Source organism: Thalassophryne amazonica, chromosome 15, assembly GCF_902500255.1.
Source record: "Thalassophryne amazonica chromosome 15, fThaAma1.1, whole genome shotgun sequence".
Classification (NCBI taxonomy): domain Eukaryota; kingdom Metazoa; phylum Chordata; class Actinopteri; order Batrachoidiformes; family Batrachoididae; genus Thalassophryne; species Thalassophryne amazonica.
In genome coordinates this window covers 72643234-72664781 of record NC_047117.1, presented here as the reverse complement: position 1 = coordinate 72664781, position 21548 = coordinate 72643234, and the positions used below count along the sequence as shown (strand labels likewise).

Here is a 21548-nt window from a genome sequence, read left to right as displayed (position 1 = left end):
TAAACGCCCCCTTATGGAGGGAAATGGAAGATAATCTATTAAATATAACTCTTCCCGGTACCTGCATTAACAAAACTTAAAAAAGAATACAAAAAATCCTATTATAAACATATGATAAATGTGTATAGCATCAAGTTAAAAATACCTGAAGTACAATGCAACTCCTCTGTCTTTACCCCGATATGTGAAAATGACTTGTTTCCTCCTGGGAAAACTTGGCAATGGTTTAAACGTGGGTTGCAAAGAGACTGCCAAACTGGGAAGACTTGTATCATGCTGGCAGTAAACATTTGATGCCATTTGAAGAAATTGTTGATAATTTAGTATACCACAAAACCATTTCTACAGGTATTTACAATGAGAAATTTCATTAGAACACAACAAAATCAGTCGCTACGGGAGGAGCAGTTGCGACTGATTTTGTTGTGTAGAAAGAGTAATGATTAAGGACTGTTTAGGGATATCTAATTTAGATGACCTGCTGGTAGATGAGTCTTCTGAGTCGTCTATATAGAAGGTGGAGGTGACTTCAAATCACTTTATTTACAACTAAGGGGCAATTTTAAAAAGGCACAACAGTAGCTTGGAAGACTTAAATAAACAACACACAGTACACAACCATCAACAATACACAGACCATGCAACCACATTCAACAGCTAAAAAGGTTATAAGTTTTAGATTATAAAGTGCTTTTAAATAAAGTGCGATTAAAATGTGCTTCAAACATCAGGAAATTAACATAGAAGACTGGGAGAAGGTTTGTACAAAAGCACAATCACAAACAATCAACACACGTCTTAAACTACTACAGTATGCATACATATATCGCTCCAGAAAAACTTAATAAATACAACAGTGCTATACCCGTGACTTGTATTAAATGTGGAAAGGACAAAGGTTCACTTTTTCACTGTATTTGACAGTGTTCTGAAATAAAGAAGTTCTGGGAAGTGGTAAGAAAGTGCATTCAGGATATAATACTCATTCATATTCCTTTAGATCCAAAATCCTGCACATTGGGTTTAGAGCCAATCAACTATAAGATCACAAGGGGACAACAACTTCTTTACATGTAGGCTTTATACTCGCGAAAAGAGTGACTGCATTGTCATGGAAAAAATGTGATCGGGCCGAGTGCAGGTAAATGGATTCAGAATCAGAATAATCTATAACTCTGCCCTTAAAAAAAAAAAAAAAAAAAAGCTTATTTTCTCAGGGGTAAACGATCCCTCTTTGAGGACATCTGGGGTCCATTTTTAAGTTATCTAGAAAGGACAGATCAAACAATTTTGATGGAAACATCTGGGGATACATAAGTGGCCCTCTGCAGTGCCAGAAATTCTCTCTCTCTCTCTCTCACTCTCTCTCTCTCTCTCTCTCTCTCTCTCTCTTTCTCCTTACACTTATAAATCTTAAATATAGGAATATGTAAACACTGGAATATAATAACTATAAACCTCAACTAAATTATGGTGGGGGGTGTTGAGAGTCAACAAATCTGTCAGCAGTTCAACATGTTCAATACAATTCATCATAAGCACATATTTCAATCATTAATCAAACCATATAATATTGTATCATTTCAAAACCATTATAAATCAGTTGAACACCTATCAAAGCATAGGCATACACATTTTCATTCATTTGACATCATGTTAAAAGCCTTAAACACATTATGGCACAAGCATACGCTCTATTCAACTTCATTCATTCAATACTATCAAGTTCATTTAACCTGCATGGTGTACAAACTTCTAAACATTTGTTACTTTTTGAAATAATGAACACAAAACCTTTTATTCAGTTTGGTAACTTTTAGCATTGTTAGCATGCAAAGCTAATTATGAATAAATAGCATATATTTTCATTTATTCTTTACAGGGGCAGGAGGTTGTTCTATGAGTGAGTATTAAAGCTGCCGCTAAAGCTTCTGATTTTGATTCTGATGAATGAGTGTTAAAGCTGCTGTGTGTAAATCAGTCCAACATCTTTAACTGTGAACTGGATATATGTGGTTTTGTTAAGTGTTTGCTGTAGTTGTTAAAATAAATAAAGATAATGTTGGAAAAAAAATACTTGAATTAAAGCTTGAACATCTGCACTTGATGCACATTTTAATTGTTTCATCTCAAACTGGTGTGATTGTTTACAGAAGCAAATTGATCATTTGAGTTGAGCAACACGTCCAGTTTGAACTTTCAAGTTCACTCACAGCAAAGGTCATGTGACTGACAACAAAGGTCATGTGACTGACAACAAAGGTCATGCGACTCACAGCAAAAGTCATGTGACTAACAGCAAAAGTCATGTGACTAACAGCAAAGGTCATGTGACCAGTGGCTGCTCCTTTATGATGCGTGAGCCAGTCCTTTGCTTTATTCTTTATGATGAGATACTTTGTCCGTGTTTCACACAAAGCCAGAAATATTCAACCTCTCATTCAGTGGTCGTTAAGGTGACAGAAGGAGCAAGTCAACATTTTAAACAGAGCCACAGAATGTCTTATTTTGAGGATTATGAGGTGTTGTGTTCTGTTGGTTCTGGCTCATTTGGAACATGCCAGAAAATTAAGAGAAAGTCTGATGGCAAAGTAAGTAACACTTTAACTGTTTTTATTTGAAAAAATAACTAATAGTTACTTTTTCATATAAAAACTTGTGGTATTAGATGAAGTTGTTTGCTGTCTCTTAACAGTGTAACATTTTACATTTGTCCATCCAAATGTTAATTTTTCTGTCTCACATCTGTGGTCAAGTCTCTCTGGCAGCAGATTGACCTTCTCTGAATGAAATGACAAAATACTTTTCATACATGTATTTTCAGGTATGAGCAACAGAATGGTCGAGTCTCATGTTTTTTTAAATAGAATATCTCCATCTAATGGAAATTTACCATGAATGCAAATACCCAGAATTTCACCAAGAGCTTTCATTAAAAATACAGATAAAACATTCTCCATAAAAAAAATAGAAGGGTCTTGACTTGTTCTGCCTTTTATCTCATTACATTAAGTCAAAAGATATGTTGAGGGAGTTGAAAATTTCATGTTTCCATCCCCTGTCATATTTACAGGAATCGAACTGTAAAAGTGAAACATTTCTAAGAAATCATCCTTATACATAATTAGTCCAAATACTTATGGACTCTGAAAATGGAGGGACAGTGTAGAGAAATGGCTGTAATTCCTAAATGGTTAATGTGATATTTTATTAAAATATTTAAATTAAAGCTTGAACATCTGCACTCGATGCACATCTTAATTGTTTCATCTCAAATTGATATGATTGTTCACAAAAGCAAAATTGATTATTTGATTTGATCAGCACAGTCCAGTTTGAATTTTCAAGTTCACTCACAGCAAAGGTCAGGTGACTGACAACAAAGGTCATGTGACCCACAGCAAAAGTCATGTGACTAACAGCAAAGGTCATGTGACCAGTGGTTGCTCCTTTATGATGTGAGCCAGTCCTGCTTTATTGCTTTATTCGTTGTGATGCTTTATACTTTGTCCATGTTTCACACAAAGCCAGAATATCCAACCTCTCATTCAGTGGTCGTCAGGTGACAGAAGGAGCAAGTGAACATTTTAAACAGAGCCACAGAATGTCTTATTTTGAGGATTATGAGGTGTTGTGTTCTGTTGGTTCTGGCTCATTTGGAACATGTCAGAAAATTAAGAGAAAGTCTGATGGCAAAGTAAGTAACACTTAACTGTTTTACACAGGAAATTTTTCTGAGTAAAATTTACTCTGCTGGGATAGCATTTGATCACAGTCGAAACAGAGTAAATTACACTCTATCACAGAGTGAATCAGCTGGACAGTTGTCACAGACTGAACTGTCCGCCCCCTAAACATTAGTCCACCCAGCCTCCACTGTGCATGTGTCATGATGAATCCCAGCCGCCCGTGTGACACAGAGTCTCTCCACCCAAAGCGATCAAATGGACTGATGGAATATTAACCATCAGATGACAAGGTAAAACCTCTTGAATCAACCGAAAGTCAGTTTTAAGCAGAAACGAGGCTCTTTTTTAGCAGAAGTGAGGCTTTAAACAGTGACGCATTGAAATGTCCGACGTGCAGTGAACGCATCAGGTAATGGAATAATGCTAAATTTATGCGGCCAGGATTGTTGTACAAAATCTTCAGATATTTGTTGCTGAGATGGATGATGACTCGAGTGCAGTTTTAAGCAGAAACGAGATGATTATCATTCAATCGTGGCTGATGATGTAAGCGCAGTGAAGGTGGGGCTGACAGAGGACCGTTCAGTCTGCGACACCATCTGTTCAATGGAAGGTGGTTTTACTCCAATAAGAGTTGATTTTACACTGTTTTGATGTGATTTAGCTCTGTGATGGAGAAATAATTAACAGTATTTGGACTGGGATCAAATGCTATCCCAGCAGAGTAAATTTTACTCAGCAAAATGTACTGTGTATATGGAAAAAGTAACTAAACTATAAAATATTGTATTTTGTTGTGTAAACTACACACATGGTTGTGTTGAATTGTGTTAGTTTCAGATGTGTCTTTAATGAAAACCATTCTTATTTGTAGATTCTGGTGTGGAAGGTGGTGAGGTACAGGGAGATGAAGAAGGATCAACTGAAGCGTCTGCTGTCAGAGGTGAAGATCCTGATGGACCTCAGCCACCGAAATATTGTTCAGTACTTCCATCACTTTGTAGACTTGGAGCAGAAAAAGTTCTACATTGTGATGGAGCACTGTGAGGGTGGAGATCTGGACACCCTCATTGAACACTGCCAAATCAGAGGGTAAATCCATCATCCTTCATTTGTCTTAGGATGTTTCAGTCCAGCATCATTTCAGGACGGCATTACGTCTCTTCTTTTTAGCTCTATTAACTTGCTGTCTGTTCGTTCCTGCAGGATGTTTCTCTCCGAGAACTTCATCCTTCGTATTCTGCAGTTGGCTTCAGCACTGATGCATTGTCACAGACGGCCGGACAGAACTGTTGTGCTGCACCAGGATTTGAAACCAGCAAACGTTTTCCTGGACAAAGACCCTAAATGTGAAGCTGGGTGACTTTGGTCTGGCTGAGGTCCTCCCCAGTAAGGAGCATGTCTGCACGTGTAGAGCAGGGACTCCTCTTTACATGAGTCCGGTGAGTCACTTTTCTTGTCTCTTTCTTTTAAAACAACCTTCTTGTCCTGAGAAATACCAAAGATTTACAAGTACGGTCAATGTGGAGCACAAAGGGATCTTCCTCAGGAACAGTGGTGGTTTCTACACCAGTGGATGATCTACACCTTTAAACATGGTGTGGGTGGGGAAGTTTAGGTTCATTCAGCAGATCAAAAGGTAAACAGAAGAAGGTCCAGTTGTGTTCTGTGTGAACCCGTTACTGGAGTTAGTGAGTCCAGACCAAGAGTTCAGACTGACTGCTCCTAAAGTCTGGAATTTAGGGATGGGTATCGAGAACCGGTTCCTTTCGGGTATCGTTAAGAAATGATTCGATCCACCGACATCAATAAGCTTTGTACTTAATGATTCTGTTATCGGTCCTTCAGAGTGTCCGTTGTTTTGGCGGGTGTTTGTCAGGAAAATGATCATTTCTCTACATTGATTACAGACCCTGCAGTGGGTCCTTAATCAACTTTTCTGCAGCACGGCTTTGCTTTGAACCTTGAACCAATCGAAGCGTGGTCGCAGATTGAAGCAATACTTCGGTCGATTGCTTCGTTTTTTCTTTCTTTCGCTTAATTTTCCCCCGCTAAAACCCTAAAGAGCATACGTCTGTGAGTATTATTTACCTTTTCTATGTTAAACCGACCTGTTATGGTCTTCTGAAACAGTTGATAGATGTATTTTATAACTTAAAAACGGGAGCGATGCTAACGCGTTAGCATGTCTATGGCATTTTCAATGTTAAAAGTTAGCATTTAGCAATTGCAGCCGTCATCACGTTCGGGTGCATTTGTTTTCAAATTGTAATATTCCTTACATTTATTTTTGATTATATATAATAATCTAATGATTATTATATACAGTTTTAGAGAAAGAGACAAAAAGAACCTGAATAGAAACACAACAGAAAATATATAATAGCAACCCTTACCAAAAAGTAGTACATGCAAGTATGTTTCAAGTATACTTCCAGTTTACTTTTATATACTTATCAGTACTGCTTTTGGTAAGGGAACTAACATAAATAAATAAATACATACAGAAATAAATGTTTCCTGTGAACACCGAGTGTCTCTTACACCTCCATTTCATCCCTGTCTTATTTAAGTTTAATGACAGTTTGTTTCGGTCAAACCATATTTTCAGTTTGTTAATTTTTTCAGTGATTTCCTCCAGAACTATCTGCCAAACTAGAAAACTGCTGCATCCTAGTAAGAGCAGAATACTACTGGAATGAATTTGAATAAGGAAAGTTGTATTTTTTTTTTCTCACCTAAATGGATTCAGCACTCACTCCAGTTTATTGTCTGGATTAGTCCCAGATTGCATTTCAGAGCTTCTAGAATTCAAACATTTTCATGCAGGTGGTGTTGGGGGTTTTTTTGGGTTTCAGCTTTTTTTGTTTTTCACCACTTTCATCCCTGAATATGAGTTGTGATTCACTTTTGTGATGATTAAGTTACTAACTGGGACTCCTGTCTTGTTGCGAGAAAGAAACGAGAATCGTCCACCGTTCTGTTCACACAGGTCCAAACGTTGCGTGGCTCTGACAAGTCAAGATAGAATTGATAGAATTCAGTCTGAATGATGGAGGAAACCTCCTACAGCTCTTCAAGGTAACTTAAGAATTTGTGAAGTAATGCTCAATAAGTAACAAGTTGTTTCACACCAGATGCCCATCCTGCCATAAATCCATATTGGAGAATGAGCAGGGGTGAGTTTGAACCTGGAATTTCCATAATGGAAACAAACACTCTTAACTGCTTGGCGACTACCCCTACAATATACTATTTTGTGAAAGTAGTAGAATCTGGTTAATATTATTATTATTGTGTGCAAAAACCTTTAAAAGTAGACTTTTAAAGGGTTTGCGGGGGGGGGGGGGTTGGGGCTTTCCCACCTCTCACCACTGTGAGTCCGCCCCTGCACAGCCTGTGTGCAAACCAGAACAAACATGAAGAGAAAGAGGGGCGCTGCTTTTTTTAAATCACTGTGTGAGCTCCGCGAGACAGACGTGCACTGTTGATGACCTAAAAGAACTTACTGTATATTTAAAGTGAAGCAGTGTGTTTGTGTATTTTTGTGTGTGTTGAAACACTGGCTGCTCTCTCCACCCTGCAGTCGAAAGCAAGAGAATGTGCACTTTTTTACCGGACTAATTAAAAAATACCTGTATTGTGCTAATTCTTGTTGGATTTCATCAGATTTCTGATCGATTCATCAACAGGGCGCACTGCAGATTTATGCCAATGCCTTACATTGCTGCTTTACAGTAAAAAGTAATACATTACTGTAACTGCGTTACTTTTGCAACATGTTACTCCAAACACTGGGTGTGGAATATGACAATAATACAGTTTAAGGAAGCCTGCGCTTGAAGACAAATGTATGTCCTGCATGTCTCTTTATGACATCAATCCTGTAGCATGATGTTTTTTCAGAGGTATCCTGTGAGGTATAATGTCGGCTCCTGCAGTGACAGAGGACCAGCTATTCCCATTGTGTATGATCACGGAAACAAAGACTCCACAAGAAACCTGTATGGACCAAATGCAAGAAGTAAGAAGCTTGTCTTAAAAGAGCAAAATGGAGAAATGAAAGAAGAACATAATTTGACAGGCGCATAAGGAATGACACAAATGCTCACAAATCCACTTAGGGCCTGTTTGGTCCAGACCTGGCACCACGAGGGGGCGTTTGGGGGCGACGCCCCCTCACATCATCAACCCCCTCGGATGTGAGAGTTATCAAAAAATAAAATTAAAAAGAAAGAAAAAGAAATACTGGAAAATAGCAAAATATTAGTTATTCAATAATATCACATATTTAACAAATAACCAAATTAATTAACTAAAGTAATTAATTTTAAAACAAACGGATATGGCGTTGTCTGTGTTCAAGCGATTTGATAGGTTGAGGGTTGGGCTTGTCAGTGCGGCAGAGGATCCTGAGTCCAGCGATTATGGCAAGGTGGATGAACTAAAGCATGCTCGATTTATTCAAGCAGTGTCAGAGCTGGAGTTCCTGGGATTTGTCAAGTCCACCAAGCAAAAGGCAGATGAGATCATGCAGCATGACTCACTTGGGGAGGATTCAAGGATTCAAAGGAATTTTATTGTCATATGCACAGAAGAACATGTTCCCTGCACAATGAAATGTGTCTACTACATTTAACCCATCCTAATTGCCAGTAGGCAGAAGTCGCCATTAGGCGCCCGGGGACCAGCTCCAGATGTACATCCCTGCCTTAGTCAACAGCAACACACACACAACACATAGGCCGGCCCGGTACATAAACATATATATGAAAAGCAAAACACGAGGGAAAAGGAGAAAAAAAAACCTCATAGCCGCTGCATTACACAGCAGCAATGAGGAAAAAAATCCCCATCAGCACAGAAAAAGTCCTCAGGAACTGCTGCAACCTGTTACCACGTTACGTTTAATGGCACGTGTTGCTGGAGAATTATCAGGAACCATTACGCACGGTCAAGAATAGTGTACCGTGTTGTTGCACGCTACTGCGCATAACAGCGCATCGTTAAGTTCTGTCACGTTGTGAATGAGGTGAATTGTCTCGACACACACCCATATTCATCCAACCGAATTCAGATGCCCAATTGCGCTGTGTTTGCGCTTGTCATCAGGGCCGGCCCAAGCCTTTATGGGGCCTTAAGCAGAATTTCATTTGGGGGCCCCCTACCATCACCTGAGCACCAGATGCCTCATTATTCCATAGGCTACACTGTTATGTGTGTAATGTACCCACAATCATTAGCATTATTTAATTATCTTACATCATACAGGTGTCATTCTTGTTTTTAACCTTAAAGGGGTAGCAAACTCATAAATATGTTTTAATTAACTTCTACATACAGAGTGATGTATAAGTATGGCTCATTAATTTAACTATTTGAAAGTAACATCAGCAGGCAGGAGACTGCATTTATAGTAAACACATTAAATAGTTTAATTTCTTTCAGATGTGCAATGGTGTGCAAAATGTTCAATATCCAAATACAAAATAGAATCAAATGACATTCACATTATCTTACAGAAAAATTAAGTTGTAATCAAAATTAAATACTTAAATAATAAACAATACTTAAATAATCTCCAAAATGAACACAGAAATCCACAACATAACAGCAATGTGTGTGCATAGCAATGCACAAACATTGCACTGGGGGCTATTGCTTTAACTTTGGCCTGCAAACCATTGAGAGCTGAGCTACTTTCCCCACCTTTTGCACCAAATTAATCTGAGGAGTTGATCTGCCCTGCTGTTTAACTCTTAAGTTTTTCTTCGTAAGGAAGACTATCAAATGTCAATCAAAAAGGGATTCAGCCTCAGACAGATCATCCAATCATCATGCAGAAGCTGAGCATCCGGGCCAGCCAAGGCCAGCCCACTGCCCCATAGACCCCAGACACGCTGAGCGTCCGATGGGCGGGACAAAGCCCAGCATTTATCCAATGACTCGTCTCATTTCGCTGCAGTCTTTGTGTCGCTATTGAAGTCTGTGTCAGCGTCCACACTGTTTAAAGCACTGTGAAGCTGCGGGTTTGAGTGAGAGGAAAGCCGCGTCGTTACCAGTGATAAGAAGCTGATTCTGAACAAAAGTTGAGCGCGTTGTAGCGCATATTTAGTCAATGACATGTACACACAACAGTATATATTTGATCACTTATTTTTTGACATTTTAGGGGAAGCTGAGCTTCCCTTGCAGTCTTAGAGCAATCGCCTCTGACTTTAAGACACTAAAGCACTTTACACTAAACGAACGGAGCATTTCGCAAATAATGACAACAAAAATTGTAATATTGGACATGCAAACCTACCTGTCTTGTTGTTTTTTCTCGTCTTCCAACTTCTTCTTTTTTCTTTCTCCGCTCCAGAGGGATAATTTCTTTTCTGAGACATGACTTGCACTCACTTCTTCCTCACGATTAGTCATCGACCACCTGAACCAAGCGGTGCATCTAAATTTGCTCAACGGTGGCAGCAGCCAAGAGGAGGCATCAATTAACCTAATATTGGTATTTTGTCAAAATGAATTCATTTTTTTCGGGTGTAATACAATTTCATTTAAATTATTCAATATTATTTTAATTTCATGTATATTTACTTTTTTATCACAACGTCTTGGTGCTCTCGGGCCCTCTGGTGGCGTGGAGGCCCTAAGCGACCGCGTAGTTGACGTATGCCTTGGGCCGGCTCTGACTGTCATCACTCTTTACTCTTACTCAGTCAGTCTCTTACAACGGTGTTGTTGTGAAAAGTGTAGGAACACGGACCCACAACAGGGGGCACAAATGAACGGACAATGGAATAAGCCAAATATAACAATTTAATGTTGTGAATGTGCACAACAGAGCAACAGACAACACAATTGGATCCCTGAGTCAGAGGCATCCACTTCAACAACAAACTGGCGATTTGGATCGGGCTGCACCAGAACGGGTGCAGACGAGAACCGACGTTTTAACTCCCTAAACGCGGCTTCACACCGATCCAACCAGGTGAAGGGGACTTTAGTGGAGGTCAGGGCCGTCAGGGGGCCAACTACCTGGCTATAACCCTTAATAAACCTCCGGTAGAAATTAGCAAAGCCGAGGAACTGTTGCAGCTTCCTACGGCTCGTCGGTTGGGGCCAATACCCTCACCGCCGCAACCTTGGCCGGATCGGGTGCGACGGAGTTGGAGGAGATGATGAACCCCAGGAAGGACAAAGAAGTACGTTGGAACTCGTACTTCTCGCCCTTCACAAACAGCCGGTTCTCCAACAACTGCTGCAGGACCTGACGTACATGCTGGACATGGGTCTCAGGATCCGGGGAGAAGATGAGGATGTCATCCAGGTATACGAAGACGAACCGGTGCAGGAAGTCCCGCAAGACGTCATTAACCAATGCCTGGAACGTCGCGGGCGCATTGGTGAGGCCGAACGGCATGACCAGGTACTCAACGTGACCTAATGGGGTGCTGAATGCCGTCTTCCACTCGTCTCCCTTCCGGATCCGAACCAGGTGGTACGCATTTCTAAGATCCAATTTGGTAAAAATTTGGGCTTCATGCAGGGGCGTGAACACAGAATCTAACAGAGGCAGCGGGTATCGATTACGAACCGTGACTTCGTTCAGTCCCCTGTAGTCAATGCATGGACGAGTCCGCCGTCTTTTTTGCCCACAAAAAAGAAACCTGCACCCATCGGGGAGGTGGAGTTCCGGATCAACCCGGCAGCTAAGGAGTCCCGGATGTAGGTCTCAGGACGAGAGAGGTTGTACAGCCTGCTGGACGGGTACTCAGCGCCTCGGGTCAAATCAATGGCACAATCGTACGGATGGTGCGGGGGAAGAGTGAGTGCCAGATCTTTGCTGAAGACGTCAGCAAGATCATGGTACTCCTCAGGCACCGCTGACAGATTGGGGGGACTTTAACCTCCTCATTAGCTGTCACACCGGGTGGAACCGAGATCCTAAACATTCCCGGTGGCAGGTGTCGCTCCACTGCATCACTACTCCAGACGGCCAATCAATCCGGGGATTGTGCTTTAATATCCATGGAAACCCCAAAATCACTCGGAGGTAGAAGGTGTTACATAAAACACAATCTCCCCCCTGTGATTTCCAGACACCACCAATGTCACTGGTTGTGTCTGATGTGATTAATGGGAGAAGGGTGCCATCTAGTGCCCGTACCTTCAATGGGGAAGGTCGTGCCACTAGGGGGAGCCCTACCTCCCTAGCCCATCTGCTGTCCAGCAGATTCCCTTCAGACCCTGTGTCCACCAGTGCTGGGGCGTGAAGGGTAAGATCCCCACAAAGGATCGTTACTGGGGTGCGTGCTGATCTACGGGCTTTTCCCGCGTGGATGTTATGACCCACCCTTAACCCAGTCTCTAAGGGCGGGCGTTGAAGTTTAACCGTTTGGGGCAGTTTCTTTGTATGTGCTCATCAGAGCCACAGAAAAAACACTCCCCGCGAGCCAGCCTCCTTTGTCTGTCATGTGATTTTACTTTGGCCCTGCTCGTGTCCATAGCTTCGTCAGCAGGGGGAGCTGTGGTTCCACGGGGCTCTCTGACTGTGGAGCGTGGAGACGGCGGCACCCTTTCGGACCCGGAAGGAAGAGGGATGGCTCGTGCCCGGCCACGCCCTTTGCTCCGCTCCCGACGGTGTTCTTCTAACCGGTTGTCTAACCGTATAACCAGGTCAACAAGCCCGTCAAAATCCCGCGGCTCATCCTTAGCCAGCAGGTGCTCCTTCAGGACCGGATACAGTCCGTTTACGAAGGCGGCATGGAGTGCAACGTTATTCCAGCCGGACCTCGCAGCCGCGATGCGGAAGTCGACGGCGTACTCGGCTGCACTCCGACGTCCCTGTCTCATAGACAGCAGCACAGTCGCAGCGGTCTCGCCTCTATTGGGATGATCAACACTTGTTTAAACTCCTTCACAAACCCAGTATATGTTGTTAGGAGCCGTGAGTTTTGCTCCCAGAGCGCTGTAGCCCAAGCGCGTGCCTCTCCTCGAAGCAAATTGATGACATAAGCCACCCGGCTGGCATCTGACGCGTACATGACGGGATGTTGTGCAAAGAGGAGCGAGCACTGCATTAAGAAGTCCACGCACGTCTCGACACAACCTCCGTACGGTTCCGGTGGGCTTATGTATGCTTCAGGGATGGGGGGGTTCGTTGAATCACCACTGGAACGTCTGTATTTTGTGCTCGGTCGGCTGGAGGAGGCGCTGCAGCAGCGCTTGGAGTGCGCACTTCCACCTGGGCGGTGACAGCCTCCTCCTCCGATTGAGTATGACGTTCTGCTCGGTTACTAAATCCAACCGAGCAGTGAAGGCGTGTTAAGATTGCTGCAGCTCTCCTAACATGCCTCCGACGCCTGTGCACCCTGTGTTTCCATTGGCGGTTCAAGCGATGGTTGACGCCCCTCGGATCCATGACACTGGCCGAGTAATCCTGTTGTGAAAAGTGTAGGAACACGGACCCACACAGGGGGCGCAAATGAACGGACAATGGAATAAGTCAAATAAACAATTTAATGTTGTGAATGTGCACAACAGAGCAACAGACAACACAATTGGGATCACCAGTCAAATAAGTTACGGTGGTGTGAGCAGGCTCGAGGATAGAAGACGCCTGTCCAGAAAGAGCCGGATCCCACACGCCTTCCACTCCACCGGACCTGAAGCAATCCTGGAGCCGCCAAGCACTGGGTCCCCAGGTGGCCACTGCCTCCAGCTGTCAGATCGGGTACTGCTGGCAGAAAGAACAGACAGGTGATGTGGGTGTATGAACACCCAGCAAACAGTTCAACACGAAGGTGAAAGCACCTCCACCTCTCAATCACGAAGTTTGTACAGATCCTGCAGTAACAATTAACAGTCTGCAAACTCAGAACACTGTCAGTACGTACAGAAGTAAAAACGTTACTACTGTATTAATCAAAGGCTGAGACGTTTACTTCACGGTAGACGATTTCTCGGCAGTGAGGTGAAGATGCTGCCCGGCTCTTATGGAGGTGTGGATGATGATGATGATGATGATGACAGCTGGTGTTGTAGATGAGTGACAGCTGCCACTCCCGGTGCTCCGGCGCCCTCACGTGCCTGAAGCCCGCACTTCAGGCAGGACACCCTCTGGTGGTGGGCCAGCAGTACCTCCTCTTCAGCGGCCCACACAACAGGTGTAGCCTAAATACATGAGCTTTCCAGGAGCTCACCTAATTCATTACGCACGCTCAGAGGCACATCCCCTCCGGTGCGCACTTTGTTTGGGGGGAGCGACCCCGCCCCTGTGATAAACTCATCGCCCCCTTAATATTTTTTCTGGCGCCGGGCCTGGTTTGGTCACATATCGTTATTTAAAGGGTACATATTCTGAATGCAAAGGTTGGCTTGAGCGCAGAAGAGTTGGACTTATCCGGTTTTTATCCGGGCATGATAGAAGCCAAATCTGTTCATCAGTTTATCCCAGGGTGCACAGTGTTGTGATACTTCAAGCAGGCACAAGCAAAATGGTGAGGCTTATGGGGAGGAAAGAGATCTGCACAGCCTGTGCATGTGCATCAGCAGAAAAAGAATGATGTCCAGCGAGAGTGCTTGGATAAATTCTTTTGTACCTTCATCAATGGTACATGTCCACCAGGTAGCCATACATTATCGACGGCATTTCATCAAGGTGATGGAGTCAAATCAAGCGCTTTGAGCGTCTGATGCAGATGGAAAAGCGCTATATAAATGCAGTCCATTTACCATTTACATTCTCCCCACATTCATTCAGCACTTTAAGACAGTTTTATATTGTTGACATCTTTGTTCTGTCCTTTCTGAGCAACACACCACTGTGTAATAGTGGGCCAGACGTCAAATTGAACTGATTCAATTTTCAAGATTATGGGTCAAAGGTCAAAGTTAGGGAAAATTGGAAAAAACCACATCCTTTAGCACTGAATACATTTTCAAAATTCATAACTCTCACAAAAATATCAAATTTCTTTCATATTTGACAGCCTCATGTAGGATGGCATCTTTTACCGACTGACAAAGTTTGATCCAAATTACAGATTTTGTGGCAATTTAAATTTAACATTGAAACCCCAATTTGATGTATATTTACAATGTAAAATTTACATTATGTCTTAATCAAATGTGCCCCAATCACTCTTATATTTGAAAGTGAGGTGCAGGCTGGCACTCACTATCGCCTGACAAAGTTTGATCCAGATCTGATCCAGATTGTGGTTTTTGGGACATTTGAATTTAATTTTGAAAAGCCCATTTTGATGTATATTTTGCATTATATCTGAATCAAAACTGCCTCAATCACTTATTGTGACAATATGGTGCAAACTGGCACGCTCAGTGAATAGAGTAAGTTTGATCTGCATCTGATCTGTATTGCAGATTTAGCAGATATTTATTGTAACATTGAAAAGCCCTTGTGATCTATAGTTTGTATTATATTTTAGCTTATGTAAAGTCACTTCTAACAGGACTTTGACCTTGAAACTTTTTTCTGAGGTAAAAATTTATGTAATTGGAGGATTGCATTCTACTGTATGACCACGGTGCTCTAGTTCTTGTGTTTATAAAAGCATTTACCTTCATCATACAGAGTAGCCATTATACACTCAACAAAAATTAAACGCAACACTTTTGGTTTTGCTCCCATTTTGTATGAGATGAACTCAAAGATCTAAAACTTTTTCCACATACACAATATCACCATTTCACCAGCACTTCTCCTTTGCTGAGATAATCCATCCCACCTCACAGGTGTGCCATATCAAGATGCTGATTAGACACCATGATTAGTGCACAGGTGTGCTTTAGACTGCCCACAATAAAAGGCCACTCTGAAAGGTGCAGTTTTATCACACAGCACAATGCCACAGATGTTGCAAGATTTGATGGAGCGTGCAATTGGCATGCTGACAGCAGGAATGTCAACCAGAGCTGTTGCTCGTGTATTGAATGTTCATTTCTCTACCATAAGCCATCTCCAAAGGCGTTTCAGAGAATTTGGCAGTACATCCAACCAGCTTCACAACCGCAGACCACGTGTAACCACACCAGCCCAGAACCTCCACATCCAGCATGTTCACCTCCAAGATCGTCTGAGACCAGCCACTCGGACAGCTGCTGAAACAATCGGTTTGCATAACCAAAGAAGTTCTTCACAAACTGTCAGAAACCGTCTCAGGGAAGCTCATCTGCATGCTCGTCGTCCTCATCGGGGTCTCGACCTGACTCCAGTTCATCGTCGTAACCAACTTGAGCGGGCAAATGCTCACATTCGCTGGCGTTTGGCACGTTGGAGAGGTGTTCTCTTCACAGATGAATCCCGGTTCACACTGTTCAGGGCAGATGGCAGACAGCGTGTGTGGGTCGTGTGGGTGAGCGGTTTTCTGATGTCAGTGTTTGGATCGAGTGGCCCATGGTGGCGGTGGGGTTATGGTATGGGCAGGCGTCTGTTATGGACGAAGAACACAGGTGCATTTTATTGATGGCATTTTGAATGCACAGAGATACCGTGACGAGATCCTGAGGCCCATTGTTGTGCCATACATCCAAGAACATCACCTCATGTTGCAGCAGGATAATGCACGGCCCCATGTTGCAAGGATCTGTACACAATTCTTGGAAGCTGAAAATGTCCCAGTTCTTGCATGGCCGGCATACTCACCAGACATGTCACCATTGAGCATGTTTGGGATGCTCTGGACTGGCGTATACGACAGCGTGTACCAGTTCCTGCCAATATCCATCAACTTCACACAGCCATTGAAGAGGGTGGACCAACATTCCACAGGCCACAATTGACAACCTGATCAACTCTATGCGAAGGAGATGTGTTGCACTGCATGAGGCAAGTGGTGGTCACACCAGATACTGACTGGTATCCCCCCCCAATAAAACAAAACTGCACCTTTCAGAGTGGCCTTTTATTGTGGACAGTCTAAGGCACACCTGTGCACTAATCATGGTGTCTAATCGGCATCTTGGTATGGCACCCTGTGAGTTGGGATGGATTATCTCAGCAAAGGAGAAGTGCTCACTATCAAAGAGTTAGACTGGTTTGTGAACAATATTGAGGGAAATGGGTGATATTGTGTATGTGGAAAAAGGTTTAGATCTTTGAGTTCATCTCATACAAATGGGAGCAAAACCAAAAGTGTTGCGTTTATATTTTTTGTTGAGTGCATTATCATACATGGAACACAGATCTCTCTTATGCTCAAACAATTCCACAATTGGCATCCTTACACAGAATGCATCTTTAGCAATGTAAATTCCTTAAATATTTGTCTGTGTTATTATAATAAACCAAGAAGTCCTCTTTGGTTAGAGTACCCCCAGTCTTGTTTTGCAGTGGGTACTGGTACTGGAAGCATTATTATTATAAGGGCCCAGTCACACTGTACACGGCAATTGCTGAACAAAGAAAAAAGTCACAACCTCAGAAATTGTTGAGAAAAGTTTATGAATGAGCCGGCACTTCTCCCATCACCGAAAAGCCTGCGAGTCCAGGGTTAAAGAATGAAACAAAACCGAAGTAACAAAAGAAAAAACAAAGGGAACGGCGACCTTGACACTTTAAAACAAAATCAAAGCAAAACATTCATGATGTGACTTGACAGCGGGAATCAGACTGAGCGCCAGTTTGTGATCATTCTGCAGCCAACGTGCGCTCTCCACAGCACCTGCAGGTGCGAGAGTTGTCTTGACAACAGGTCTGTCTTCACAAAAACAACGTTGTGCGCACACACACGTCGCACATGCACACAGCCGTTGTGTGTGTGTGCGTACAGCCTCTCCAGCCACAGACGGCATGGCGAATGTGTGTAAATAGTTAAAGTAGTTGATAAACATTCTTGCTGCTGTTCTTTCTGTATGACAATGTTGCTTTTATTCCACACCATGGACGAGTCATGTTCAGCTTGTACGATCTTTAGTTATTGATCTGTTCAGATATCGTCAATGTTTGTGCAAGACATCGGACTTGGGAGGTTGGACGACACTCAAATGGAATGCCAACTGACAGGAACTACACAAACGATGAGGAACCGTCAAGCCAGAAAGCAAAATGGAATATGGACGAATAGAAGATTTTGGCCAATTCACTCTCCTGTTATAAGATAGTGATTGTAGCACAGTTGTAAAGTTTCTGTCTGGAAATCAGAGCTTACAGGTTCAACTCCTGTGAGTGGCATTTATTTTTTATTTAACCAGGGTTATTTAGCCGCAGGGTTCTGTATTGCCTCCCCTTTTATGTATTATTTCTATCAACCCAGTGATATTCACTAATTAACAGCTGTTTTTTTTTATTTTTCTCCACATCAAGCGGCGCGATGTGGTGCACTTCATCTCAGCTGTTCGCACTGTGTTCCTGCTCACACGACACCATCGCATGCACCGATACCATCACAGCAGGATCGTGCACGCCTGCCCACTGGCTCGCTATTTTTGTGGTTCGCTCATACGAGCTGTTCTGCTGTGAGTCGCCCAGATTTGTACTTATTCGTACTATATGTTAAGGGGCCCTAATGTATGTGTAGCTGTCTGTGGGCAGTACCACTTTGCTTGACACAATGAAATTGTTATCCTCACAGCACTGGGTAATTGATTTACAAAACAAACACCGTTTGGTCAGTTATCATGGCGGGGTTTTTTTTTTTCTCTTTTTAAAAAAATACGTTTATCTGCTTGTTGATTTTGGCCTTTTCACTCTCCTGTTATAAGACAGTGATTGTAGCACAGTGGTAAAGTTTCTGTCTGATAATCAGAGTCTACAGGTTCAACTCCTGTGAGTGGCATTTATTTTTTATTTAACCAGGGGTATTTAGCCGCGGGGTTCTGTATTGCCTCCCCTTTTATGTATTATTTATATCAACCCAGTGATATTCACTAATTATACAGCTGTTTTTTATTTCATTTTTCTCCATATCAGTGGTGCGATGTGGTGCACCTCCTCTCAGCTACTCACACTGTGTTCCTGCTCACACGACATTCACACGTGCACAATACTGTTGCAGCGGGATTGTGCACGCCTGCCAGTCAGCTCGATATTTTTGTGGTTCACCCATATGAGCTGTTCCGCTGTGAGTTGCCCAGATTTGTACTTATTCATACTATGTGTGAAGGGGCACACATCCTCACAGCAGCGGGTTAAGTGATTTACAAATAAAGACTTACTCTCCGCAATGTCGGCATTCGTATCCCCAACTACGTGTACACTGTAAGTGAAATTATCTTGGATAAAAGCATTAATAAAAGCCAGTCTGTTGATATATTCATCCTCAATCTCAGGAGACTCATAAGGTATATAGACACTTAGGATAACAAAACTATTATTTTTATTGGTAAATTGTATATCAATGCACCAATCAACATCGAGCCTAATCGGCTTCATCACAGCATCAAGCCTTTTGTCCAAGAGCACTGACTATAGATCAGATGTTGATTCCTCCAAGAAAATTTGGATCAAGAGTTGAACTTATCAAATTCTTATTTGGCTAAAATTGTCTCTTGCAGACATAAAATGTCATCATGTTAAAATAATGTCATGTTTCCTCTCTCCTCTCTCCTCTCTCTCTCTCTCTCTCTCTCTCTCTCTCTTCATGAAGAGGAATTTGAACCAGGTTTCATAACATTTAGAGCAATCAACAATGAGCGTGCCGCCATGGCACTGTGCTCTGGAGTCAAACCAACTGGATGCCACAATGAACATGTACGTATGAATCCATCATCAGACTTCCTCTTAGTTGTTTTCAGCCTAATTTGTGTGCAATAATCTTTTGTGTCCTCAGTACTGTATTGGAGGAGGTGGATGTTTTCCTGAAGGAAATCCAAGGCAGTGTGGAGACTTCCCATCATTTGACTGGGACGGACTGGGAGGGCAAGGCTGGAGTGCTTCAAAAGAGATGATTGAGGCTGCTGTGTTACTGTTTTACAGCTGATAGTCATGTTAAATCAGTTCCTTTGTAGTTAAAATAATGTCATTTACATTTCAAATCAATCAGCAAAGGTTGTGATTGTTGTCATCAGTCACCAGAAAGTGGTGACACAGAACTACATATTCAGCATTAATCAGACATTTTATATTCTAAAAACATGATTGTTGAGTGTGTTTCTGTCTCTTGATTATAGTTTTTCCAATCTGGCAGAAGTACAAAATAAAAAATAATTTTTGCTGTCAATTTATTTTTTTAATTGTGTGAATGGTTGAAGTGAATTCATTTTTTTTTTTTTACAGAAGATCACACTTCAGTGTCTATCTTTCTTTTAAATACTTTTATGACTTGAAAAGTCACAGCCACCAGAACCTTACCATCAGCAACAAGGTTCCACCAGCAGTGAGACACTCCTGTCTGTGTTGTGGTTGTTGTACACATCAAAAATGCTAATTTGGCCCAAAGAAGGAGGTACACTGGTGCTCACCAAGTCCCAACCTCTGGTCCTGAATAATAAAGCACATGTGGAAGTGGCAAATCATGTAGATTTTTGAATAGCCAGTTGAGACTGGCTCCAAAAGCAAGTCACTCCCACAGAGCTCTACTTAAGAGCTAGAGTCCATACTCCCAATGCTGCCTGCTAAACGCGAATATCCCTTCATGGACAGCAACATGACACCAGGCAAAATATTGAAGAAGTGCTCGGGTGTAAATGTTTCTTGTGCATTTTCAATGCAGATATACGCGAGTGAACACACACAGAAAAAAGCTAGCAAAATACGTGTTAAAACATACCTGGATATCGAGCCAGGAAAATTAAGTTACATTATGACTTACAATTTAAATTATGTAAGGAGAGTATTAAACTTTTGAACCTTTACATAACCAGGTGTGTCTCGTTGAGATGGAAATCTCTAAACGTGTTAGTACATATTGTCGCAGGGCATATATTGTCGCCACAACAATATATGCCGACATTCATGGCCACATTGCCTTGAGATTTTTCCTCTCCTGTGATTTTGGTGGAGTGTTTTGACCCCAAAACTGTTGGAACACACTTATGACTGGGTCTCGACTTTGAAATGCTTGCAGCACTTCCTTGGAGTAGCCTGGGAGAGTTGGTGTTGCCTCTGTAGCTGACACTGGTCAGCTTCCACAGCCTTAATCTGATTAAACTGACAACATATGACTCCCTCGGTACTCAGTTCAGGCTCAAGTGCAGTCCCTCTACAGATCATGCTCCCCTGCTAACAGTAGTGATGGGCAAATGAAGCCCCATTCAAGACTCGAGGCTTCTCATCAAACGTTTCAATACATGTCTCGAGGCCTCACGCAGCGCTTGGTTTGCTGTACTGCCATCAAGTGGAGAAAGAAATGCACAGGATGAATTTACTCTGACGACCCCCTGGATTTGATGTTTGACCTTAAATTGTGCAAATAAATACTTGAAACAATAAATTAATAAACCAAGAATAATATTGTTCGTTAACTTAGTGAATTAAACAAATGACTGAGTGAATTAAACAAATAAGGCCATAGACATATTAGTTTTGAGACATATATTAATGTCATTTTTTTTAAATGGGTACTTTCAAATAATTATAACAATGAAAGACTATTTTGGGGAGAGAGGGGCTGCTAAGTCCATAATCAACAATTTAAAACAATCCATAAAATTGCATCCCAGCTGCAGGCATCGAACCTGTCAATCACTCTCCTCCACGCGCTGGACCGGTGTTCTGTTGAGTTGAGGTGCGCCATCGAGATGAGGTGCACGCACCTCATCTCGACAGATAAGTCTGTCGAGCGGAGGTGCGCCGTCAAGATGAGGTGCCTCACGTAACTGCACATGCATGCACTGAAAAAATTACTTGACAAAGTTCGCTTATTTTGATGAACAAGTAAATATATAAAAATCCCAGAA

The 21548-nt window shown here is 42.3% G+C and overlaps 1 long non-coding RNA gene and 1 pseudogene across 1 annotated transcript; both read left to right on the top strand.

The window, feature by feature from the left end:
* Positions 1-3604: 3604 nt before the first annotated feature.
* On the top strand, positions 3605-5269 carry LOC117526624 (annotated as a pseudogene).
* Positions 5270-7593: 2324 nt separating this feature from the next.
* LOC117526512 lies at positions 7594-19832 on the top strand. The gene is made up of 3 exons (XR_004565314.1): positions 7594-7713; positions 19298-19401; positions 19481-19832. It is a non-coding gene; the product is annotated as an uncharacterized LOC117526512 (long non-coding RNA).
* Positions 19833-21548: the final 1716 nt, after the last annotated feature.